A 27324-nucleotide genomic window follows, 5' to 3' on the forward strand; every position below is an offset into this window, starting at 1 on the left:
CAGGATGTACTCACAGCTGATGCATCTCCAAAAATTTCTTCATGAAGGCTGCCAGCTCCTGTACATCCTCCATCGCAATGGCCTTATACAGGGAGGCCCAGATGCCTCCCACAGACCTATGCCCCTTCAAGAAGATCATATTGAGTTCGAGGGCTTTATCAAGAAGTCTTTTTTCTAAAGCATCACCCCCTTTGGCGTTGCCAATACAGAATGGAATTTCATCCTGCTTCTATTTGGGGGCTCCACTGGACACACAGAATCCTTGCGAATCACCAATGATATCAAAAATCATTGGAGACTTGATGGAGCTTCTCCATGGCTGCTGTACCACCACTGTTCGTAATCCACTCCAGGACCAAGCCCATGACCTAGATGCTGAAGCAGGGAGGAGTGTTCTGCTAGGAGCTGTTTGCAGTCTGCACTTTGTACCCCAGGACTGCAGGGCACTCTGTGAGGGCAAAGGCCAGCAGACCATCGTGGATGGTCACCACCATGACCCCAGCGGAGCACACGTTCCTCTGCGCACCAGCAAAGATCACCTCAGACTTGGAAACGTCCACTGGCTTGGATAGGAAGTTTGAGGACATGTCACAAACCAGCACTGCATCCTTGATGTCACAGATAAAGTGAAACTCTACATTGTACACAGTCTCATTAGCACAGTAACATGCAAAGGAGGCCTCAGGGCTGAGGGTCCAGGTGCTCAGGTCTGGAATTTTTTTATAACTGTCAAGTTTAGGGCGGTCGAGGTTCACAGTGCCAAAGTTCTTGGCTTCTTCTGCGGCTTTAGCTGACCAGGCTCTTGTCACCACAAGCCGGCACACCTTGCTGCTTTCCATCCAGTCAGGTTTAAGAGAACAGCACTGAACTGGTCGGACCCACCCCCTTGCATAAAAATCACCTTGTAGTTGTCTGGAACAGCTAGCAGTTCCCACACAAGATTCTCTGTGTTGTTAAGAATCTTAGCAAAATCTGATGACTTGTGGCTCATTTCAAGAACACTAATCCCAATTCCTCTGTGGTCTAATAATTTTTTTGTATTTCTAACCATACCGAGCATGGCAGCTTGGCAGCCCGGGTCCGAAACTGACCACCTGCTTCAGAGAGTCCACGCTGCGGCAGTGTAGGCAGCGAGGCAGCTGGAGAGCACTGGGCATGTGGGCTGCAGGAGTGTGTCTGTCTGTCTATTTCTTACCGACTTGACAGGGCTGGGCATAATCAGAAAGTAGGCCTTTTTCATGTGTGCTGCAAATTTTGTCTCTAGTCTATCATTTTTTCCTACTTTAATGATATAAATTTTACTGTTTTATCTCAAGCAGATATTATCTAGAAATATAAAAGAGAGTTCTCAAGGTCCATAGACAATGTCAAAAGGTACCACAAGGGTAGAATAGATGAATACTATGAACTCCAAAACAGAAATGTTGTTGACTGGTGGTGGCACAAGATCAAGATCAGTGAATGGGAATGAGGTACCACTCCACAGGGGTCAGAATGGCCATCATAAACAAATCAACAAACAAGTGCTGGAGAGGGTGTGGAGCAAAGGGAACCCTTGTGCACTGTTGGTGGGAATGCAGACTGGTGCAACCACTATAAAAAACACTATGGAATTTCCTCAGAAAACTAAAAACAAAACTGCCTTTTGATGTAGCAATTCCACTGCTGGGATTATACCGTAAGAACCCTGAAACACCAATCCATAAGAACCTATGCACCCCAATGTTCATAGCAGCACAATTTACAATAGCCAAGTGCTGGAAGCAACCTAAGGGCCCATCAGTAAATGAATGGATCAAAAAACTGTGGTACATTTACACGATGGAATTCTATGCAGCAGAAAGGAGCTCCTGACCTTTGCAACAGTATGGATAGAACAGGAGAGCATTATGCTGAGTGAAATAAGCCAGGCAGTGAGGAACAAATACCATATAATCTCACCTTCGACTGGAACATAATCAACAAAAGGAAAAAGCAAGAAAAATATAACCAGAGACTCTGAAATTAAGAACAATCTGACAGCAACCAGAGGAAGGTGGGAGGGGATAATGGGGGGAAGGGTTTTCAGGAACTACTACAAAGGACACATGGACAAAACCAAGAGGGAGGGTGGAAGCAAGGGAGGGAGGTGGGTTTGGATGGGGTTGGGGGGAGTCGGGAGGAAGATGCAGACAACTGTAATTGAACAATAAAATAAAAAAACATCAGTGGGTGGGTCCTATGGATGTTAATCGGTCCTTTTCCCATAGTGAGCAGGAGAGTGTGGGGGTAGATAAAAGAGCAAACTCAAATGGAGACCAAGAGAAAAAGAGTGATGTCTGTGAAGGGTTAGGTTTAAACTGCACCCAAGGGGTGAAGGAATGAAGGATGAAGAGGGTGAAGGCTTTCTCTAGCCTAACAGGTCTTCTCAGTATTGAGTATTCAGCATATTTATTCCCATCTATGTGCCTTTGCTTGACCATACATCTTCCTTTATCTTTCCTCCATTCCACCTGTCCAATATATATTATTGTAAACAAACATATATTTACCAAAGGGCTATATTTTAAACTTCATTGTATGCCCTGGCATGTTCAGCACACATAGGTCCTCTATAAGTAGGTAGATAAGCTTCTCTACACAGGCAAATGGTACAGTTTGATCACACAAAGGAGAAACCAGGAACCCACACTTCCTTTTCCTTATTCAGCCAATCACAAAGTCCCACCAACTCCAACTTAGCAAAATCCTTCAAATCCTTCTTTGTCTCTTTATCTTCACTCATAACATCTTAATTCAGAGCTTCATCAGGTCTCACCTGGATCATTGCAATAGCCTCATGACTATTCTTTCTGCTCTCAGAACTAACCTACTCTGATTTATCCCTTTTGTATTGACAATTTTCTTCCTAAAAATATAATTACGACCCTTTCACTTCCTAATTAAAACCCTTTATGGAAAAACTCCTTAGCATCACAAACAAGAACTTAATAGTCCAGTGTCTGCTTATCTTCCCAGCTGTGTGTCCCAACTATACCATCTCTCTCCACTGAACTATGTCCCAACTATATATCCCACTGCGTCAGTTACTTAGAGGTTTCCATATACTTTACTGCCCTGCTAAAGTACTATTCCTTGGCACAAGCTATTCCTCTGGCAGGAACTTCCTCCCATCTTTCCTGAGCTCTAGTCGTGTTTCACAATTCAGTTTAGACATCACATCTCCTAGTGAGCCTCTCCTGATATGCATGTACGTGCACACACACACACAGAGAAAGCATTACTCCCTACTTTGTATACTACAGCACCTTTGTCAGGATCTCTATTGTAACAATCACTGTGTCATATTGAATGTACTTATCTACAGGACTTCCCTGATGAAACCATGAGCATCTCAGGCCATCTCCTGAAACTTTCATTTTTTAAAAAATATTTCACTCCTAATGCTCTACCTGATACACACTCGGGTATCAATAAATGTTCACTGAATAAATAAATGCATAAATATTTATCAGTGAGTGATCTGCTCACCTTCCCACTACCTTTCTACTGTGTGGTGGTAGAATTCTGAAAGTAAGCTCCTCCTTCGGCTATGTGCCGGTCCGTTAGTTTCCACAGCCAGTTACAGCAGAACAAGGATTCAAAGGAGAACGACAATCCTGTTGGCACCCAAACTCCGTCGCATTCTGGCATACTCATTTCCACCCCAGTAAGCACCTCAGACTAGACAATAAAATGCTGTAGGTGAGCTTGCAAGGGTAATTTTAAAGCCCTGCCAGAGACTGAGAAGTGTCTGTGGGGAAGTTATTATGGCTGGAAAACATGAACAACAAAAAGCTATTTTGAGTATTCCCATAGACAAGGTTAAGGGGTGTGAAATTTTCTAGCCACTCAATGCATCTCAGGGTCGCTGGCCCCACGGAGTGGAATCAGAGTACCAACCAGGGAGGTCCCACCACATTTAAGCGTTTGGGTCACAAGTGGTATGACGTGACTCCATGTACTTTCAAAGTGATGAGTATAAAGTACTATTCAAATTTGGGTTGTAAGACCAGAATGATAGGGTTCCTACAATAGGGCTCTGATACGTAAAAACAGAACCTAAGCCACTGAGTGTGGAGACTTGTCTGTAAGATTTTGTTAACAATGGGTGCAGTTCTGGTTGTGTGCACTAAATCCTTTTAATATAGACCCTCTGATATTCCTGGCCAACACGCCTAAAATGAGAACATGATCACATGACATTATTATATATAATGACAGACATACTATAAACATGAGTAATACTGGAAAACTGCCCTAGAGGATAATTCCTAGCCCCTAGTTTGTACAAGTCGAAGGCCCTCGGGGTGACTGCAGAGGTCCAACCCTACACCACTGACTTCTGACAAACCAGTGAGGCAAATTCCTGGCTGAAAAAGACCTCAGCTCAACCTGTCTAGTCTTGTTATTTAAGACATAAAAAAACTAAGTTTGAAACAAAGAGACACACACAGGTTCAGAGAGTGACCAGTGGCAGACACTAGTCCCCTGTTCTCTCAGGTGAAATCCCAGAAGGGACAACCCACACCACTGCTTCCTGAGGATTTCCGAACTTCTTCATAACCTTGAGGTGGAAGAGGGTACAAGGGGGGTATAAATGGTAAGGGAGAAAATACAATAAAAATGAACTATTTTTAAAAATCTGTCATTGTAATAAAAGAGCCATTATGCTTTATTCTTTGGGATATATTAAGGACCAAATAGTGTGCAAAGATGTTCTTACTGAATGTAATGGTTTTGTTTGCCTGGGCATCTCCAACAACTAGAATAGTACCTTGCACATGGCAGGCACTTGATAAATATTCATTGAAGGAACTGAATCCAAAACTCAACAATGAGGTGATGACTAAAAGACTACAGCACATGGATAATGGAGCTAGTAACAATGACCAGAAAACCATATGAGATACCACCAGCACACACTCATCAAAATGACTGAAATTTAAGACTGACAGTACTAAGTGTTGATGAAGATGTAGGCTGATGGAACCCCTATAACAGGCAGGTAGGAGTATGAATTGGTTTGGCCACTTTGGAAAATACCATGTCAGTATCTATTAAAGCTAAATATATTCCTACCTTATGTTCTAGCAGTTCCATTCCGAGATGTACATATCCAAAAAGAATAAGTAAATATATCATCAAAAGACATGTACAAGAACATATATCATTATTCATAATAGTTAAAATCTAACTGAAAAGAACCCAAATACCCATCAATCAGAGAATGGATGAATAAGTTGTGGTATGGTATAGTACAGTTTATAATGGATGCTACACAAAAATATCAAAGAATAAATTAAGATACTCAACAATATGATGGACCTCATTAAACTGCACAGAAGAAGCCAGGCATCAAAAAGTATGTACTGTATGATTTCATTTAGGTGAAGCTCAAGAACAAGCAAACAAATCAATGGTTATAAAAGTCAGAATAGTGGTTTTCTCAGGGGACTATTAATGAGAAGATGCAAGAAGAAACCACCTTGGTTGCTAGAAATGTTTTTTTTGTCTTAGATGGTAGTTACAGGTGTGAATTAACATCTTTAAAACCTCATAAAGCAATTTACTTATGATATGTACCCTTCAGTATATATAGATTATAGTCAGTTTTTGCAGGGAAAAAGTCATTTAAAACTTAAATTAAAATGTAAATTATTTTTATATAAAAATGCATAATGTAATAAATTTTAGAAGACTTCTAAAATATGTACTCCCTCATTGCAATGATAGACCAGCGTGTGTTGGGCATTAAATATTAGATAACTTGGCTATTTGCTAAAGTGCTCTGTTTATTGGTTGTAATTTTTCTTGTATGTATGATTATTACAGCCTCTTTAAAAATCAAATTCCCTAATTTGAGTCATTTACTAAATACCATATCTATTGTGTCCCTGCCACATGTTAGGTAAGCATTGCATCAAGTACAGTAAAGATAAAAAGGTAAACACAAAAGGTCCCTTTCCGGTGCAGGAGATATACAATGACCCCTTTTTTTTCACAATTTGTATGATAAAAGGCAGACTACATTTTTGTGTTTGTCTCTCCACAATATTGCAGCTTGTGCTGCATCAGTGTGAATTTGTTCATATATTGTGATATATATGTTCTCCTATCAGTATGTGGCTTACTTCTCTAGTTGGATTCTACACCTGTCCAGGGCACAGACAGTGTCTGTTTTTTCTCTCTCTTATGAACAGTTTTTGTATAGTGTTCACAGCAAGCAAGTGCCCGAAAATAGGATTAACGAAGTGATTGACTCGTGCCCCTTGGAAAATAATAGATGGCACATAGGCCACCAGGTAAATATTACGTTGCCCTCCAGTGGCCTCGCCCTCCTGTAGGGAAGGCCATCATACCAGACACTGAGAGCCATTGACTGGCTCTTTGGGGAACACAACCAAACACCTTACCCTGTTGACCATGCTGACTCAACAGAAAGAATCATTTATTTGATACCACACAGGTATTGTAGATCAAAATGTTTTGCCTGAATTTATGGTTCCAGGACAAAGAAAAAATATTTTGAGTCCTCACTCCCAATTATAAATAGGACGCATGAGCAAATCAATGACGACAGTGAGGTGAGCTGGACGGTTCTGGTTAAGGCCTACCTGGACCAGCTCTTGATCTTAACATTGACAGGAAAACCTGTCAGCTCTATCCTTTACACAACCAGTGGGAAGAGTAGGAAAACCAAGGCACTGGAAGCCCTTATCGCCGGCACCACTGCAGTCACTTAGCTACAGAAAGTTCTATAACATCACGAGTGGCCATTTTTTCAGGGTATCACGAGTCCTTGGCATTGATTCAGTGTAGACAATACGTTGTTTGTTACCATGACACACAGGTAGACTGAAAATACGCTTATAGTTGGTCGTGGAGTCATTTGCCCCAGATTTATCTATAATTTCTCTGTTAGAATTTCTGATGATACCAGCTCAACCCATATGCATTTATTTAAGTAACTATTGTACAGGGTAACTTTTTCTGATTACTCTGCATGCTCATTTTAGACAATTTAGAAAATAAGGAAAAGTATGAGGAAAAATTTAAAGTTACCTATTATCCTACAACTTAGAAACAAAACACCATGTGTTTTTCTTTACACAGAAACCATATTTTATATGTATAACTGAGCTATATTCTATTCTGTTCTGAAACTTCACTTTTTAATGTAATATTGTGAGCCTTCTCTACATCATTAAAACAGTTCCATGAGCATTATTTTAATGACTGTGCAATTCCATCATATGCACATATGATCATTTATTTAATCTTTTTTTATTGATGGAGTCAAATCCTTGTAATTTTGCCATGTCTGCCAGACCTAGATCATTTGAGGAAGTGATGATGCAATGGACAAAGTATGGAGTTCAATACCAACCTGAGAACTTACTAGTTAAGTGACCTTGAATATTTGCCTAAATGATTTTGAGTCTATTTCACCATCTCTAACATTGAAAAAAGCTTACTTCACTGTTGTTATGAGAATCAATTGATACAATGTATGTGCAAGTAGTTGATGAAGTATACAGTTGTGAATCCCACAACTGTTTTTGTCACCATCATCATTAAAATGAACATAAATAAGGCCATTAAAGTATCCCTGAGAGGCACATGTTACTATCCTTCATCAGGAAAGCTATGCATCGATCTGCCTCTGCTGCTGAAGAGTGTGTGCAGGGTGATTGTGGAGGTAACCATCATGCGCCCTTCCGATACAGTTCCAGCTGGTGTGCCTTTCACTCAACTCTAAGATTGCCTCAATGGTGGGTCCATAAAATTATCTTTAAAATGTCTAAGTGCCATTTTAGGGAAGGGGTAATCATGGGATTTGCTTAAGGCAATTTTTAGCTAGCAAATGTATACTTTAATTAGATGTGTTATAGAACAATAAAGGCATAAATTCTAAAGATGCTTTTTTACACTTTGAATAATGTTGAGAAAATATCATCAGGTTACATCAAAATACAGCCTACTCACATCATTGTTGGGGAACTCGGGGGGGTGGCAGGAGAGAAGCCTCTGCCAGGACAGAGGCCTCCATTCGGCAGCCTTGTCACTGCTTAAGGTTTCTGCCCCTGTTCACACCATCATGCTCTTGGCCTCCTCTCTGCTCTCTCCTCTTTAATTCATACTCTTTCCCAGGGTTGTTGGCTTCTTCCTATGGTGATCATTAGCCAATTAGAGAGCTGTTTTCCATCAGCAGTGAATTGATTAATTCTATCACAATATGGATGATTTTGGTGTCTGGGCCATCTCAACTATGTTTTCATGCTCACACCTTAAAGAACCATTTCTCATCACCAGACACGTCTTTTAACTTACAGTCCCTGATGTTTGAGGTTGTCCCCAAAGCTGACCTCTGAATACAGAAACTGGTGTTACACATTTTCTATAAGACATGACTGCAAAAATCAGAGTAACTTATTACTGAAAAAAAAAATCACATTAGTTTATTGACAACACATAGTGAAAACAGGGATTTCGTTGATTTTCTTTTCAAAGAGGTTATTTTGGTTTAATGAAGACACAAGCACAACATAATAGCTGATTTCCAAAAAAATTATTTCACTGAGATCTCAACAGCTAATTTGAATTACTCTTTCTTTCATCAGTGATTCACATTTACTGAACATCCCCCGGAGCGATCTGAGACCAGACCATAAGAGCCCTCACTCTGTGAGATACGATAAAACAGCTGGAAAAGCCTCCTGAGAACTAACGACCACAAACACCCACAAAGTGAGTCACCTTGTATCACATGCACGCAGAGGAGATGGAAATTTGTCTCTACAACAGTTGGCCCCTAGTTTGTCTAAGTGGATCAATAATTCACCATTTAAGGAAATCTGGAGAGGATAACAACACTTAAGAATATTTGACAAAAGTAGTCAGACCAGAAGCTCCTGACACTTCCCACCAAACTTGGGAGAGGACTTTGCCTTTCAGCCTAAAACCTCACAGAAATGTGAGGCAGGGCACCGGCCTGTCACAGGGCAGATACTAATTGTTCCGATTAAAGTCTAACAATCTTGCTTCCCTGCTGCTCCGAGAATGTCTCTGACTTTTGATCCTGACATCTGTGTCTGACAAGAATTTCACTCTGCTCTGACACTCCTTCTGATGTTGATCCAGGAATTAATGGATTGTGAAAAAGCTGGCAGGATATCATTTAAAAAATAGAATTCCTAGTGTACAAGTGATGAGAAGGTATCAGAATTCACATACTCGGGGACCAAGACAATGATCAGGGTTGGGTGTTTGGGCTTTTTCATATTAGTTCACAACAGAACTGAAAATAAAACTTAGCCAAAAAGTTCTCAGGACAAAATAGTTATTTTCATGTCCTTTCCATATGTAGGAATAATGCTTGTTTTTGCAAAATACTAAAACAAATCCACAGGAGATTATTTGCTCTGAAAGTTGGCTTTTAACATGTACAGTTGACCACGTTGTGTAAGGAATTATAAGGAATTTTGTAAGGAATGTCTCTATACAATGGAAAATTTTGATTAGAAAATGTAAGAATTTTTAAAATGACACTGTTAATACTTATGCCATCTCTGTAATAATTTATATATCTGTATACACAACACCCTAGTAAACTACTGATCAAAGGATAACTTTAATTATGGAAAGTGTGTAATTTTTAAATGTAAAGGAAGTTTAAATTAAAACTGTCTAAAGATGTGTTTTAAATTAAGGAAGTCTCTTCAGGATTGAAATTTTACACATCAGAAGATACTGCCTTGTATTTCATGGTTCTGGATAATTACTAGATGCCAGTGGATAACTTAAACATAGCTTACATTCATTGACACTAATGTGTGACAAGCATTACAGAACATATTTAGTGATTCTAGATAAAAAAGTAAAAGAGATTTTGAAAAACCAGCAAAAAGTACCACAGTAGCAACAATATAATTCTTTGGGTAAGAAAAAAAAATCTGCTTTATGTCATAATGATCAGAAATTTAACAAGTTAAAAAGAAACACCAGTCACAAGTCAGAATGGCTACCACCAATAAATCAACAAACAAGTGCTGTCGAGGACGTGGAGAAAGGGAACCCTTTTGCAGTGTTGGTGGGGATGCGACTGGTGCGGCTACTGTGGAAAGCAGTTTGAAGTTACCTCATAAAATTAAAAATGGGTCTGCCTTTTGACCCAACCATCCTACTTCTGGGAATCTATCTGAAGAAATCCGAAACACTAATTTGAAAGATCATAAGCATCCCTATGTTCACTGCAGCATTATTACAATTGCCAAGCTATGGAAGCAGCCCAATCATAGATGAGCCCATCTATGGACTCATCCAAGCTATGGAAGCTGTCCATCATAGATGAGTGGATAAAACAACTATGGGATGTTTACACAATGGAATACTACTTGGCCATAAAAAAAGGAGAAAACTTTACCCTTTGCGACAGCATGGATGGACCTGGAGAACATTATGCTAAGTGAAATAAACCAGTCAGAGAGAGACAAATACCATACAATTTCACTCATATGTGGAATCTAATGAACAAACTGAACTAGCAAGCAAAATAAAGACAAACTCAAAGAAGGAGAGCAGGTTGACAGTGGGGTCATGCAGGTGGGGGCTTGGGGGTGGAGGGATTGAGTGAAAAGGAAAAAGAACTCATGGACATGGATGACAGTGTGCTGATTGGAGGGGGCAGAGTATAAGGGGGCAGAAGGTAATGGAAAATATTAAATTTTAAAAAATGTTTAAAAAGGAAAAAAATATATATATAAATATGTATTAGGTATATATGTAAATATATATACATATATTTAAATACATATATAGACATACCCCCATCTACCCTCTCAGCGAAGCCCAAGCAGTGATCACTCCCATCTCTGTCATTAAAGGGATAGTTTGCAGCCACCAATTACAGACTAAAGTGCCTACACAACAGCCTGTGCATTAAAATTTCCCACTCTATCCATGGACATGACCTTACCGGCAGTCATAGCCATGGACTTCTCCCTCCTGCCCAGTGGCTACTATGTTGATGCTGAGGCACAGGATGGCACAGGAACCTGGGGTGCTCTCATGTGCATAACCCTGAAGTGTGGGAAAGTTGATGCTCCACAATGCTAACCTTTGACCAACGGGAAAAGGAAGCCATTGGACAAATACTTCCCTATCTCCTACAGAAAGGACACTACTGAGATTTAGTTCACACGGCTGTTGAGTGTTGAGTCACACTTCATGTTGCCAACTCAGCAACAGATTTTTGCACAGGCTCTTCCTTCTTCTCCGCCTCCTTATACCCATTATTTCTGCACCTAGTATCATCCCCACCAATAAGAGAAGAATAGAGAAGTCCTCTCTCTCATGCTGTGATTCCAGGGGAATCTAACCTAAGATACAGACCATACTGTCTGACAGAAAAGCAACTGAATTAAAAATCTGCAATTGTAAGGAGAAAAAAAAGGCACATATTTGAACACTTAAAAATACATTCCTAAACAAACTTTGGAATAACAGGGACATCACAATTGACACTATAGAATATAGAGAACTAAACAATAATAAAAATACTACATAATGGAAAATGTACTAATAATTTTTAAATCCCCTTCATAGTAAGAGCAAAAATATAATGTGCGAAGGATTAAAAAATAAGATATTCAAATAAATAAATAAAATCTGTTAACTGTCTCTCCTGCTAGGTTATACCTAAGTATTTCTAATCACCACCACCCTACCCTTCCTGGCCAGATTTGCATATAAAAATTTAAGATGCTCATTACATTTAAATTTCAGATAAATACTGAATTTTTAATATAACTATGTCCCATGGCTAAACTACTGCTGTCCCCAGTGATCATGAACATTCTGAGGCAGATGAACTTTAGATTACCTTAACCAAACTTCTTTTAAAAAGATTTTTATTTCTTTCTTTAGAGAGAACATGGAAGGGAGGGAAAAAGAGAAAGACAGAAACATCAATTGGCTGCTTCTCACATGCCCCCAACCAGGGACCTGGCCCACATCCCAGGCATGTGCCCTGACCAGGAATCAAACTGGTAACCTTTCGGTTCACAGTCCAATACTCACTCCACTGAGCCATACCAGCCAGTGAGTGCTAACCAAACTTTTAGAATACACATGTACTTATTCCTTAAAGACAAATGAATAAAGAATGAGCCAAGAACTGTTTCTAGCTTTTTATATATTACCTCATCAATACCCACAGACCCATGTAAATATTCTCATTCAATAAATAAGAACACTAGGCAACATGGAGCTTGCCTCATTCACAGTCACACAGTAAGAGGCAGCAAGGATTTGAACCAAAGAAGTCCAGCTCTTAACCTCTGGGTTCTACTGTCTCCCTGATCCACGAAAAAGATAAATATCTCTATGTCTCTGGAATCTGCTCCTTTGACCTATACAGGCAAGTTGAACAAATTCTAAAGAAGACCATTTTTCAAGAGGCCTAGTTTTCTTGGTTGATCCACAAGCTACTTCAGAAAACGTTTATGGCTTTTAAACTCTAAACAAAGTAACCACTCTCATCTGTGCATAATCACCTCCACAGATGCATGCACGGACTCAACATGCACAACGGAAACCCACCGTCCCCCATCAGACTGAGCTTGGGGTCAGAGCTAGACTGCCCCCACATACTCAGGCTCCTGTATTTCTCATAGGCCATTTTTCAAACTGTCATGACAATGAACATCTACCAAAGTGTAGGAATATTATAATGATGAAGAATGTATGATGTCTCAACTGGCTACATTAGGATTTACTCATTCTTCTATTTATTTACCATCATCTATGTCTATCAGAAACAAATATTTATACGAACACAATCGGTTCCCCCTAACCAGTGGCTCCCATCCACATTGGCTACTACCTGCCAGGATCTTTAATTACTTCCCCTAATTCCCCATCCTACCTCCACTGTTTCAAGTTGTGAGGCCTTGGGATTTGAAAGTAAATTCAATACCAAGTGAATCAAACATGCTTCTTGGATCAAGATTGGATGAGTTAATTACTTACCGACATGCAGAGGAACTTTATTCTTTAGTCAAAAGAAAAATCCATATGGAATTGCTTTCAATATTTTGAAGGTCTCCTATGTACAAGCTATCAGTAATTTTCCTCTTTGTATTCTCTGCTACAGAAATTCATAATGTGGAGTCTATATACAGTCATAGTTAAAATTCAATATAAGGTGTATGGAACACCTAAACTTTCAGAGCAATTAATTTATGAACTACTCTGTTAATTAGTATTTTAAAAGTTCTACAACACAAATAAATTAATTTTGTAATGGGAAAGTATGGGCTTTTATATGGGCCTATATACCATTAGCATGACTACAAAATAAATTCCAAATAATTAAAGATTTAAAGGTAAAAAATAAAAATACGAGGGGAAAATATTCTTATATTCTTGGAATGTGGAAGTTTCATTTAGCATGATACAAAACCAAGAAACTATATTTTTAAAAAGTGACAGAGCTGATTAAATAGAAATTTAATTACTATATGTCAAAGGACACAAGAAAACTTAAATGACAAATTTAGGGAGAAAAGTATTACATTTTTCTGTGACAGGTAATTTAAACACAACCTATAGAGAATGTTCACAGCTAAATAAGAGAAGATGAATATAACCTCTGGGCAGAATTATGAATGCATGAATTATAGAAGAAACACAAGTGACCAATAAATGTACAGAAATATATTTAAATTCACTAATAATCAGCCTGTTAATTTTTTAAGTAAGGTTTTTTTTTAATCCATCAGGCTGACACAGGTGGATAGAAGTGAAGACACAGGAAAATAAAGCACTAATTCATCTTTGGACACAAGGTAAACAGGCTCAAACTTCCTATGGGGGTATTAGGCAATACCTGTGGAAAACTAACTGTGGATATTATTTCTTCCAATAATTCTAGTTCTATTTATCATAGCATCTATTTATCTATTTACCAACAGCTAAAAGAGTTACTAGGTCCCAAAGCCTAACACAGTGGAAGACATACAGCCATGAACAGCAGTCTCTCGGCATGCTGTCATGTGGGAAGAGGTCCATGTCCATGGTATAGTAAATGAAAAAACAAGTCACAGAATATTACTTGAAAAAAGGTATATAGTATTTCCATTTTTGTGTTCATATAGATATACACACACATATACATATACAGATATGTATATGTATGTATTTATACGAATATGTCCAGAAAACATGTTATTAAAAGCAGTTATCTCTGGGGGATGGTTTTGGTTAGGAGACTTTCATTTTATGCTCTATAAATTTCTGTAATTTTATAGATCATTGATTTACTTATGAAACAACTATATTTTAAAAAATGGATGGGAAATATTAGTTCACTATGAAAAAGAGGAGTTGTTTTCATGAAACCAGGGTGATCAGGTTACCACATGAGGCCTAGATTCTGTTTTACAGTTACAAACAATGTCTCCATAATTAGAAATGTGTGCATATATTATTCCCCCAGACTATTACAATATAATCTATTACAATAGGTCATTTGCCCATGGATTTTCCAAAGTAAACCCTGGAGAAATGATTAATATTTTAACTATAAGAAAGTAAGGTGATGAGACATAAAATAGTGAATGACAACAAAAAACTAAACTTCAATATGAATAATGTAAAGGCATATTTAAACATTTAAAATAGTCAAGTTTATTTTTAAGTTACTTTTTAAGCCTCATTCATTATGCTTCACAGAGCCAGGACCACTGGGATTAAAAGAGAGCTGGAGAAGAACGTCAGTCTGTGGGGGAAGCGGGAGGTACCTCCTGACCACGCCCTCACTGAGCATTATGCAAATCAAGAAGAGCCACACAGGCTCTGATTTCCCCCAAGGATTGATGAACAAGTACAAAATAATAGGAAGTGACAGGAAACAGACGACTGAGGTCTAATTTAATGTCATTTAATGAGACAATATACCTTAAATTGGGCTTCAGAAATTACAGGTTACAAATAAGATAACAGAAATGTGTTTTTATCATTTTAGTTCACTAATATAAATGTCCTTATGAAGGAAAAGGATATTATTTGCTATATAATGCAGTTAAATTTAAGAGATGTGCTAATTTAGGATAATTTGTTTCTTACCTTTAGTAATATATGAAATAAAATACTGTAAACACATGTAATTAAATATAAAGATAAAAATATATTTGACATTTTTTAATGTTTATAAGAAATATAAGTAAAAATTAAGCAACATATTTTAATATCTATATATTTAAATAATATATATGCATGAATATAGATGTGTTCCTTCATCAAACCCACATCCAAATAGGGCTTAAAATCCCACTTACAAAAAATTAAATTTGGCCCTGGCTGGTGTGGCTCAGTGGACTGAGCATGGGCCTGTGAAGCAGGGGGTCACCACTTCAATTCCCAGTCAGGGCACATGCCTGGGTTGTGGGCCAGGTCCCCCAGTGGGGGACACATGAGAGGCAACCACACACTGATGTTTCTCTCCCACTCTTTCTCCTTCCCTTCCCCTCTAAGAATAAATAAATAACATACTCTAAAAAATTTAAATTTGTCTAAAGAAAATTCAAGCATGTCCAAACAACTGAAATATAAAACATGTTCAATACTAGTAATCTGGAGGTCATGGTGTATGTTCTGTGTGTGTACAGACATGACATATATGCATAACACTATAAGTGTGTGTTGTATTGGCATACTCACAAAATCTTCCATCAGCCAAACGTTTTGATTTTTTTATCTGCCATTTTAAGCTTCTCAGCCACTCCACTGCCAAAAAGTAAAGGGAACAAACCTCCTTTTTTGTTCTGGAAAGAAGCTCTGGAGTAAGTGCCCTTGTTAAGTTTCATGAACCTAAGGCACACAGTGACTGTCCTGGGAAAAGGGTGTCACACCGCCTTATCTGTGGTTTGACAAGGCCACTCATCACCGTATTTCTCTGCAGAGCAAAGGAGCATCTGGGGCAGAACACGATGGAGCTCCTGACCCTTTCCTTGTGGAGGTCCTGGGGCTGTGGTACAGCTTCACTAATGCAATGAGAGGGGCCCCACTGAGATGGGCTATTATAGGAAAGAAAATTAAGAAACTTCAAAGGAGAGACTTCCAGAGGAAATCCTAGAATTCCTAATCTGGGCAGAAAGGAACTGTAACTATTAATATAAATATTTTTTCCTCATGGCTGGGGAAAATATAGTAGAAGATAGAAATGGATAGATGATTAATAGAGACCAGACAGACAGATAAATTTAGGAATGCTTATAAGAGTTTAAAATCAATTCTTAGTCTTTAATGCACACATACAAAAAAGTTAGGAATTTATGTTGTAGAAGTCTATAACACTTGAGCTCAGATTTCAGAATCCATGGATGAGTTGTGACCCTACTCTGACCCCTTGAGAAGAACTCTGACTTCGCTACGCTTGTAAACAGTATCTGCAGAAGGGGAGGATCTACACCCCAGAGTCCAAACTACTTCAGAACCCCAACCTGGCCACATAGCCCATGGCAACCCCACTTCTGCTGAAATGCCATATCCTGTGTCATAAAAACCAAACTGTTCCTGCCAGATCATATAAGGGAGCTACGTACAGTGGAAATGACCTCCGGCCATCCAGCACTTATCTCATCATCAAGCCCAGGGAGTCCTAGCCACTGAAGACTCAGCAGTCCCAAGCACACAGAGATGGTGTGTACTTGGTTTCAAATGACCTGTCCCATTTTCCCTCACCTGAGCCTCACGTCCAAGCCAGTGCTCACTGGGTTTTTGCATCCACTCTCATCTCAGAGCAGTCACAGTGGTCCTTCTAAAGCATAAATCAGATTGTGCCACGCACAGCAGCAAAATAATTCAATTCATCTCTCAGTCTTTCCATCTAAATCTTGTTTTAAAAGATTTTATTTTTATTTTTAGAGAGGGGAAGGGAGGGAGAAAGAGACGGAGAGAAACATCAATGTGTGGTTGCTTCTCACATGCCCCCTACTGGGGCCCTGGCCCACAACCTGGGCAAGCGCCCTGATGCAACATTTCAGTTCACAGGCTAGTGCTCAATCACTGAGCCACACCAGCCACAGCTAAATGTTTGGGTTTTTAAAAATTTAACACTACAAGTAAATTTTGTTTCAATCGATGTGTTTATTGATTAGCATAAGATTCAAAATACATTTCCCTCAGAAACAACATTATAAACGGGGTAGGGAGAGAATAGAAAAGGAAGATAGGGCAGCAGACTCGAATGTTAACATTCACAGAAGTCCCAAAGCAAACAGCGCTCATTTCCACAAAGATAAAGAAATTATGGCAAGAAGTAGATGAGATGTCTTTGCCTTGGATCTGTGCTGAACTGTACATTTGAAAGTGGGTAGGCCTATTTCTAAATGCAAGCTGAAATATACAAACTTCAAAATTATTAAAATAATAATTATAATATAAAAGTGGGCAGTCAAACTATGAAAAATCACATTTTTAGATTTTCTGATCTGGAGGACTATAACCAACTCAAGTAGATTTGAAAACTTGTCTTAGTGAATAATGTCATAAAAGGGAAAAGTAAGTATGTATACGTATGAAGAAAGAGTACAAAGTATTCCACGTGATCCATCTGTTAATTAGATGTGAGGGGAAATGGAAGTAACTCTGCAAGAAGAGATTTACGTGCTGTCACTGGGAACCACATCGTGCACAGAAAAATACTGCACTTTCACACGTGTCATTCCAATGACTGCACACTGAAATTATTCGAAAGAAAGGACATACTTGAAAGGGAAATTAATTACTATATGACAGGATACTTCAAATATAAGAAGTCGCAAAACACATACTGTTCTAAATGATGCAACATGTATATGCTATATAGTTTTTTCAACCTTTAACATGTAAAAGTCACTAACGTAATATTCCATTTTTGTAGAAACAACTTAGTAGAGAAATAATATGTAATGAGAATTCAACTAATAATTCTTTTTATAATGCATATTCTATATCTATGTTGACATGTTGTTTCAAAGACTGTGTGTATTCAACCTGTATTTATCACTTGGCCATTATTTGAAAATCTATGTTAGATATTTGAAGAAATATAAGCATTGCAAGATGCAGAAATTAATCCTCTGTAAAACAGGGTTCCACCAAAGAAAGAAAATTTTCATACTGCATTTTTATCTCTTAGTATTTTACTTAGAAAAAATTAGTCATGATATAAATATTGCCAAAGCAGAACATATACAGGTATGATTATAGAGTTTTTAATTAATGAGGACATAGGGAAGAGAAAGCATTTCTAATGTAGAGCAAAGTTCTCACAAAAGCCAAAACACCAGGAAATTCGTGCAACTGATACACACATTGGTACAAAAATAAAGATAATATGATAATCATCACCACTGTTACTCTCCCCAAAAGCCTTTTTCTCAATACTAGAAGAATAAATGTTTAAAGGAAAAGGCTTACAGCAATGACTTCCTCTTCAAGTCCTATTTTCTGTGTTTCTAATTTCCAGTCACAAATGGAACAAATGGCTGTTTTCCTTAATAGATATCACTTTTTTTAAGAGTCGTTTTCATTAGAAAGCTGCCTTGATTTTTATACTTCGTGACATCAGGTCATTTGGGCTACAGTTACTGTCCAGTGCCCAATGACATTTGCAGAGGGCTTTAAAGATAAATGTTATCTTTTATGATATCAGCATAAATATGCTTTTATAGACAGTCACAATAAGATGTAACAGATAATAGGCTGGAAAGGATTTAAAATTCAACTATAACTTTGAAAACCATTTTTAGAAGTTCTTAAACCTATATCCTCATTTTTAACTTAAATTTTCCACCTAACCCCCACTCCCACACTCCCATCAATTGGTGTAAGGGTTGTGCTGGGGAGGATTTATCTGCTTGGAATTTGTTGAGCTTCTTGGATCTGTTAGATTTTAATATTTATCAAATTTTTGGCCTTTGTTTCTTTGAAAAAAATGGGGTTTTTTTGTTTCTAATGCTCTCTCCTTTTTTCCTGGACTCCTTACACATATTTTAGTTTGCAGGTTTATTTTTCCAGTTCTTTTTCTCTGTTTTATTCATTTCAAACTATTCCTGTGGTAACCATCAGCTAAACTAGGGATCAAATCACCTCCAGTTCCATAAGAAGCTGTTAGAGAAGACAGCTGCAGCTCCAACTGTCTGCCCGAAATGAAGGCCTTTAGTTCCAGAATTTCCAATACAAGAGGAAATTACCATATAAACACTATTCCTCCACGTACATTCTTCCACCATCAAGACTCTCTTAACAGTTCAAGCTTATTTCTCCTGGTTCCTGAATGCTAGAATTCCTTCTTTTAAAAAAATGTTTTATCTATTTATTTTTAGAGAGAGGGAAAGGGAAGGAGAAAGAGTGGGAAGAAACATCAATGTGTGGTTGCCTCTCATGTGTCCCCCTCTGGGGACCTGGCCTGCAACCCAGGCATGTGCCCTGACAACCAGCGACCCTTTGCTTCACAGGCCCACGCTCAATCCACTGAGCTACGCCAGCCAGGGCTAGAATTCCTTCTTAAATCAAGTTATCTCACCATTTTCTCATAATCATACCACCTTCTTTTTTAGCTTTGTGTTTCCCATTCTCCTATATGGGATGGAAATGTCTTTTTTATTTCTCTTTATTTTAAAATAATGAAATATTTAAGACATATGTATATGACAGTAGTAGCACAAAGAACAGGAATAAATAAGTGGAAATATATTGGTATAAATGTCTTAGATTGTAATAAAGTAATAAATATTATTCAATGATAGATTATGAAAAATTAAATATGTATGTCATAAGTCCTGGAGCAACTACACATATACTCATACACATAAAACAAAACAAAGATATATAGCTAATAAGCCCATGACAGATATAAGGTCAAATCATTAGGAGATTATTACATTTAAAAGAGTTATGGAAAAAATAGCAAAGGAAAAAATAACAAATGAAAGAAACAAAACTCAAGTGACAAGATTAAATCCAATCATATCATTAATTATATTAAATATAAATGGTCTAAACACTCCAATTAAAACAGATTGTCATATTGGAGTTAAAAAGCAAGATCCAAATATATTCTTTCTGGGAGAAACACTTTAAATATAAAAACACAGAGAGGTTAAAAGAGGATAGAAAACAATGCCTCATAGTAACACTAGTAAAAGGAAAAGTAGAATAGGTATATTAATAAACAGAGTAGACTTCAGAAGAAAGAATATTAATAGGAATAAAGAAGAGTATTTTATAATGATTTTTAAAAAGTCAAGCCCTGGCCTGGTGTGGATCAGTAGATTGATCACTGGTCTGCAAACCAAAGGGTCACTGGTTTGATGCCTGGGTTGCAGGCCAGGTACCCAGTTGGGGGTGGGGGGACAAGAGGCAACCACACATTGTTGTTTCTGTCTCTTTCTCTTCATTCCCCCTTCCCCTCTATCCAAAAATATTAAAAAATAAATACATAAAATCTTTTTAAAAATAAGAAGTCAATTCATCAAGAAAATATAACAGTCTTAAATATATATGACTCCAACTGCAGAACTTCAAGGAGACGCTAACAAATCCACAATGACAGCAAAGATAATGAAAAATGTAAGCAACAATTCTATTAAGCAGCTGGAGCAAATCGACATCTACAGGACACTCCCAACTAACAAAGCAGAACACACACAGCACATTCGTTTAGAGCATATTTTCAGCTTTAGAACAAATCTCAAGATTATCCAAAGAGAGTTACACAGAGTGAATTCTTTGGTCACAAAGGAAGTAAACTCGAAATCAATAACAGAAAGTTATATAGAAATAGTCCAAATAAGTGGAAATTTTAAAGCATACTTCTAAATAATAGATGGGAATTGCAATGAAATTTTTAATCTTTTGAAATGAAAAAACCAAAATACTAAAAATAGGTAGAGTTAAACAGTGCTTTGAGGGAAATTTAGCATTAAATATTTATATTAGAAAAGTGGAAAGGTCTAAAAACAACAATCTAAACTTTTACTTTAAGAAACTTGAAAAAAAAGAATCACTAAAACCCTATATAAATAGAAGAAAAAAATTAAAAGAAATGAAATCAATAAAGTGAAAAGCAGACCTAAAAATAGAAAATCAATTAAACTAAAAGTTGTTTCTTAGAAAATATCAATATAATTGATAAACTTCTATTTGATCAATCTATAAGGTCACCATTATTTCTTGAATGTGTTGCCTTCCTTCTGAGTTCACTTCTGTTTTACTGAAGCTCAGCCCTTGTTGAGTATCTTCCTTGAGAAGTCCCCCCTCCCTACTCAGGAATGCTTCCATCATTTCCACCTAGCTCACTGATTCCAGTGCAAACCCAAGTCCAAAAACTTGTTTGTTTCTCCTACTCTCTGGTGTTATTATGGGTAGTACATCCAATCACAGAAGCAGTAGGTGGCTGGCTCAGTTCTGAGAAACCGAACTCTATCTTTGCTCCCCTTTCACTTCATAAGCACGGAGATCTCTATAAATCCATTGTTCCTATCAACAGGAACAGCAAATTTCTTCTGCCAGTTTTCCTGAGCTAGAATGAGATTGGGGGATGAGATTAGAAACCCTGTCCTTGCCTTCACACAGTGAAGCAGCTCCCAGAACCCCACCTCACATAGAGCCTTTTAAGTTCCTGTTATGCTTCAGTAGACACGATGGATTACTTCCAACCAGGAGCCCAGCAGGCCTGTGGCTTTAGTTCTGCTCGCAGCTTTGCATTTCTATTCTACCTCTAGCTTATAATAATATTGAAGATATTTAACAACCTAGTACATCCCAGACACAAAACAATCACAGCATATGCCAGCTTAGAATGGAGGGAGGGAGGGAGAGAATGAGGGAGGAAGGAAGAAACAGAGAGAGGGGAGGAGAGGGGAGGAAAAGGGGAGAGGGAGAGAGGAAAGGAGGAATGGAAAAAAGGGAGAGAGAGAGTACGTGATGTCCAAAACTTTGCAGTGCATCCCAAATGGCATGACAAATACAGAGATGATTAAATTAATGGCCACCTGATACACTAAGTACAGTAAAATGTTAATACTAGATTCTAGGTGGTAGGAATATGGTGGTAGGAGGTAGGGTGCTCACTGTAAAATTCTTTCAACATTTCTGTGTGTTTGAAAAGTTAATAATAGAATATTCTAGAAATATCTGAATTAAAAAAACTGTATTAAGTTGTTCAGGATGGTATAGCCCTAATACTATACATTGCTAAGCTATAAAATCAATTTAGTGGGTACACACCAGCATTTTGACATGTCTCACACGCAGCAAAATTAAACCTTGTTTTGAAAAACCCTTGTTTTATATACATATGTAAAAGAGCATGTATATGCAATGTAAAATGTATTTTTTTCCATGGATTATGATATGAACTATATTTCTTACTACGGGTTCAGTCTCAGAAGTTTGAAAGCCACCAATATAGAAGAGGCATAAAGCTCAAAGTTCACCCCTGTTGGTCTCAAGGGATTATAAGGAAAAGAAGAAAGAGGAAGGATAGGAAGTGCTGGGTGGGTGGGAGCGGAGGGAGAGCTGGCACACACAGGGTTTGAACTACCATCTCCTACCGTCAGCCCGGAGAATGTCAGTGTCCCCGATAACTTGAGGAGAAGCCGAAGGACAAAAGGCCTGCATCTGGATTCTCACTTGGAATTCCCATCCTGGAAGGTGACTGTACTGAGCCTGCCCCCTTCACCAACCTTGAGCTGAAGTGAGAGGGATGGAGCCACAGAGTCTACAAGTGCAATAGCGTGCAGGAGGCAGACAGAAGGCCCTATTCCAGCTTTCTTGAGTTGTTTTCAGCTGGGGTGTGGACAAGACCTACAAATTCTCACACAGCCCCTGGGGAAAAAAAAGGTAGCGAGGCTGTTAGCAAAAAGAGCTACAAATATTAAGGTCCCCAAAACCCACAAGTGACTGCGCTGCAGAGGCTGTAGGGTGACCTGCTTAGGCCACGAGCAAGATGAAGAATGAGGTAGAACCTCAGTGAGAGACAAGCTAAGGCCAAAGCTTCAGGGGGCGCTCCTGACAAAGCAGACGGCAGCCAGCAGTGCAGGAGTTTCATCATCTACAAACCTCAGCAACAGACAACACCAGTGATTAACTCGGTAGTTGGAGACCACGTGGCTCAGAGGACCACTTGCCTTCACCTTCCTTTCATGACAGCAGGAAAACTGCAAATATTTTACTCACACACTATCTACAAGAGTTTAGAAAACTATGTACTAACAGTTTAAGTCGACATTTAAACTTTTATCATTAACTTAAAAACAGTTGCATTGGATGTCTTTCCTGGCATATTATAAATACTGACATTACTAAATAATTTTTTTGTTTTAATTCTACCCAGTGAGATTAAATACCACAACAACTTTTTATCAACCATCATCCATTTTTAAACTATATGGAAAAGCTCTTCTTTAACAATCAGGAAGGTTACAATGTTGTTTTTTCTTCTCCAATTCATATTTCTATCCCATTTCTTCCTTAACAGTAACATATATATAACAACAAGGGGAGATTCAGAGCCCTCGAGAAGTTTATGGCACTGATTTTACCAAATGTCCCTCTGTTTGATCCCTGGACATTTTTACACACCAGGAGGAAGCACAGAGTCGAGTCAGGTGAGAGAGAGGTGTGGGCTGCCCCAGGAAGATGAGGCAGGAGAAAGGGCACACGGCACCCAGGCCCACTGCAGTCCCATTCACAGGCACATTGATTTTAGTGAGAAATGCATATGGGGGTTGAGAAGGATCTAGTCATTCATTCCTTACAATTCCTCCCTCCTGCTCTCTGTGTACCTGTGGAGGAACAGCCCTGGCTGTGACCTAACCCCCTCTGCAACCCCAGATGGCTACTTGGAGTGAACACAGAAGAGCAGGACCATGAGCATCTAAGCCTCTTTATCCAGAAAGCTGAACATTGCCTAAAAGAAGTGGTTAAATGATTTTCCCTGAAAGAAATTTAGTTTTCACATTTCCCCCACTGCCATGAGTGATATCTTGTATGAAAAGTCAAGTCGGATTTAGGCAACAGGTAAAAAATACTTCTCTGCATCTTCTGTGCAGTGTCTGTGTGAATTTGCTTTCTAAAACACGTGTCTCCTTCACTCTGGCACAAGCTCTCCAACCTCATCGACTCATTCCCCATTCACAGCCCTCAACCCCTCTGGGACCCCAGATGTTTCAGTCCTGAGGTTCCGGAAGGAACTTTGGCCTCATTCCAAATGGGCCATACATTTAGCCTTTTCCCTTACACCCAAATAAAGTTAGACATAACAGTCAAAAAGGTGCAATGGCAGAATCAAACAAAAAAGACAACTGTTACAAAAGGCTGTTCTGCTATCACCAGACCTGCTACCTACACGGCTTATCAATGAACATTTTTATAAACTTGTAATTATCATAGAAGTAGAACAACTATGTCATATTGGGAAGGGTTACTGATAGAGTTAATTTTATGTATAATCATGTAGAATATACCAAATGGTTTCAAAATCCTCTTTTTTTCACTCCTTCATTATTTAATATACTGTGCAGCTCAAAAAATATGAGCCACTCTCAACCTCTGAGAAGCTTTTATCTGTACCCACTGGCCCTTCCTCAATATCTCTAGTCCTATTCACTCAGATTTCATTATCCTTCAAAGGTCACCAATAACTTTGTACTAAGTACCGGGTTGGCCAATAAGTTCATTCTGTTTTACGGTAAAATTTAAAGACCTATTTTTCATTTTCTCCAATAACTTTATTGACCGATGTATTCACTGTTTTGCTCCACTACCTTCTGCCATGTCTCAGTCAACTTCATAATTCCATCTTCCCCAAAACTTTTGATCTTTTTGAGCAAAGAACTATTCCAGGTACCTTTTGCAATATTCCAGATAACTGAAATTTCTTCCATTGAGGGAATTTTGTAAAGACTGAAGTAAATGGAAATCTGAAGGCGCAGTGTCTGGTGAGTATGGCAGATGAATCGGAACTTCCTCGCCAAGCTCCAACAGTTTTTGCCTGGTCATCAAAGAAACATGTGGCCTCCTGTAATCCTGATGGAAGATTACACATTTTCTCTTGATTAATTCCAGATGCTTTTCTTGGAGTGCTGCTTTCAGTTGGTCTAACTGGGAGCAGTACTTGTTGGAACTGTTTGGTTTTCTGGAAGGAGTTCATAATAGAGGACTCTCTTCCATTCCCACCATCCACACAACATCACCTTCACTGATGAAGACCAGCCTTTGGTGTGGTTGGTGGCAGTTCACTTTGCTTGCCCCACAATCTCTTTCATGACACATGGCTGTAAAGTATCCACTTTTCATTGCCCACCACCATTTGTTTTTAAAATGGAATGTTTTCATTATGTTCATTAAGTAGAGAATTGCATGCAGAATTACCATAAAGAAGGGTTTTTTTCGCTTAACTTACGTGGAACCCAAACGTCAAAGTGATTAACATAACTAAGCAGGTCCAAATGACTTTCGATGCTTCATTTAGGTATTCTGAGTATGCTTGCTATCTCCCACCTGCTATAACATTGATTGTTCTCAGTTCATATCTCAATTTGATTGCGTCAACTTCAACTGGTCTACCCAACTGGGGAGCATCATCCACTGAGAAATCTCCAGCACGAAACTTCACAAACCACTTTTGACACATTTGGTCAGTCACAGCACCTTCTCCATACGCTGCACAAATCTTTTTTTGCATTTCAGTTGTGTTTTTACCTTTCTTAAAATAATAAATCATAATATGCCAAAAATGTTGCTTATTTTCTTCCATCTTCAATAGTAAAATGGCTACACAAAAATTCACCAATTTTGATAAGTTTTTTTAAATGCATGCTGATATAAGAGCTGTCACAATACAATCTAAGAGAATTGTTTTGAATGAAGTTAAAGACAACTAAGCACTACTAGAACCATCATGTGGAAAAACTAAATGAACTTTTTGACCAACCTAATAAAACCTGATTGAAAATAATATCTTAGTTCCAAATTCATGCCATTGCCTATAAAAGTCTCCTTTTCAAACCCTCCCCATAGTTCACCTAAGGAAACATACCTGAGCGCTCTCACAGCACAAACAGCACTCTAGTCCCTGTACAGCTCTGTCTGGCTGTCTCATTCTAGACAAGTATCTTAACTGTCTTACCTGAAATATTAATTTAACTGTCTTACCTTAACTGTCTTACCTGAAATATTAATTTAAAAAGGTATCACTTATATGTAGAATCTTTAAAAAAATCAAATTCATAGAAATAGAGTATGGGAAAAAGGAAGAGGTTGGTAATAGAGTAGAAACTTTCAGCTACAAGATGAATAAGGTCTGAGACTCTAATATAAAACATGATTATTATAGTTGATGACTATAGGTAAAATTTGCTAAGCGTAGAACCTAAATATTCTCACAAATATATATATAAATTTATATGTATATATAAATTTATATATATATATATATATATATATTATATACACACACACACTAGATGGTGGGAATCTTTTCACAATGTATAAGTATACCAAATCATCATAATGTATACTTTATGTATCTTACAATTCTATTTGTCAATTATACCTCAATAAACCTAAAAGATAAATATAAAGATGAAAATGATGATGGTGATGATAACTAATACCCACTGACCACTTACTATATCCCAGGTACTGTTGAGAATAGTTTCAGACACGTTAACTATTTAACCCCCACAACAGCCCAGTGAGATGAGTATTATTATTGCTGTTGTTCCCCTTAGTATCTATAAAATGAAAGGACTGGATTAGATGGTCTCCAAAGTTCACTTCAACTTTAAAATGATTTCATTCTCTTTTTCATTCTATATTCAATCTTTCTTTTATTTAAGTCCCCATACAACACAGACTTTGTACCATATGTTTTTAGCACTTAATTACACACTGCAAAGTATATTTCCTAATAATGTCATACGTGTTTATTTTACCTCCAGTAAAAGAATGTAAGCTTCCTAAAGTTGAGGTCTTAGATAGTTCTCCTATATCCTTCATCCTGGCTAACACACAGCCTGAGCACATAAGGAGTAACCAATGCTTTACCATTTCAGATGGTTTCTTCGGTTCTCTCATTTTTTGGCAGGGGTGGGGTGGGGGAGGTGGATGTTTTCTCACCAAACAAGAAAAGGTTAATTCGGTTAACCTGGTATAGATGGCAAATAGACTGTGAGCTATGTGAGTGTGGGTTTTCCCCACTATTTTTGTTTGTTTTGTGAAGATCAGAGTACCTTATCTACCAGAGTGCCT

The 27324-nt window shown here is 38.1% G+C and overlaps 1 protein-coding gene and 1 pseudogene across 1 annotated transcript in view; both read right to left on the reverse strand.

Annotated features, from left to right (window-relative positions):
• DCDC1 (doublecortin domain containing 1) overlaps positions 1-27324 on the reverse strand; it is a 383276-nt gene that overhangs the window by 258910 nt on the left and 97042 nt on the right. The gene's annotated exons all lie outside the window — the stretch shown is intronic.
• Positions 11-1157, reverse strand: LOC119035331 (phosphoserine aminotransferase-like; annotated as a pseudogene).

The sequence above is a fragment of the Artibeus jamaicensis genome, unplaced genomic scaffold (assembly GCF_021234435.1).
Source record: "Artibeus jamaicensis isolate MK-2021 breed Jamaican fruit bat unplaced genomic scaffold, CSHL_Jam_final contig_797, whole genome shotgun sequence".
NCBI classification, from domain to species: Eukaryota; Metazoa; Chordata; class Mammalia; order Chiroptera; family Phyllostomidae; genus Artibeus; species Artibeus jamaicensis.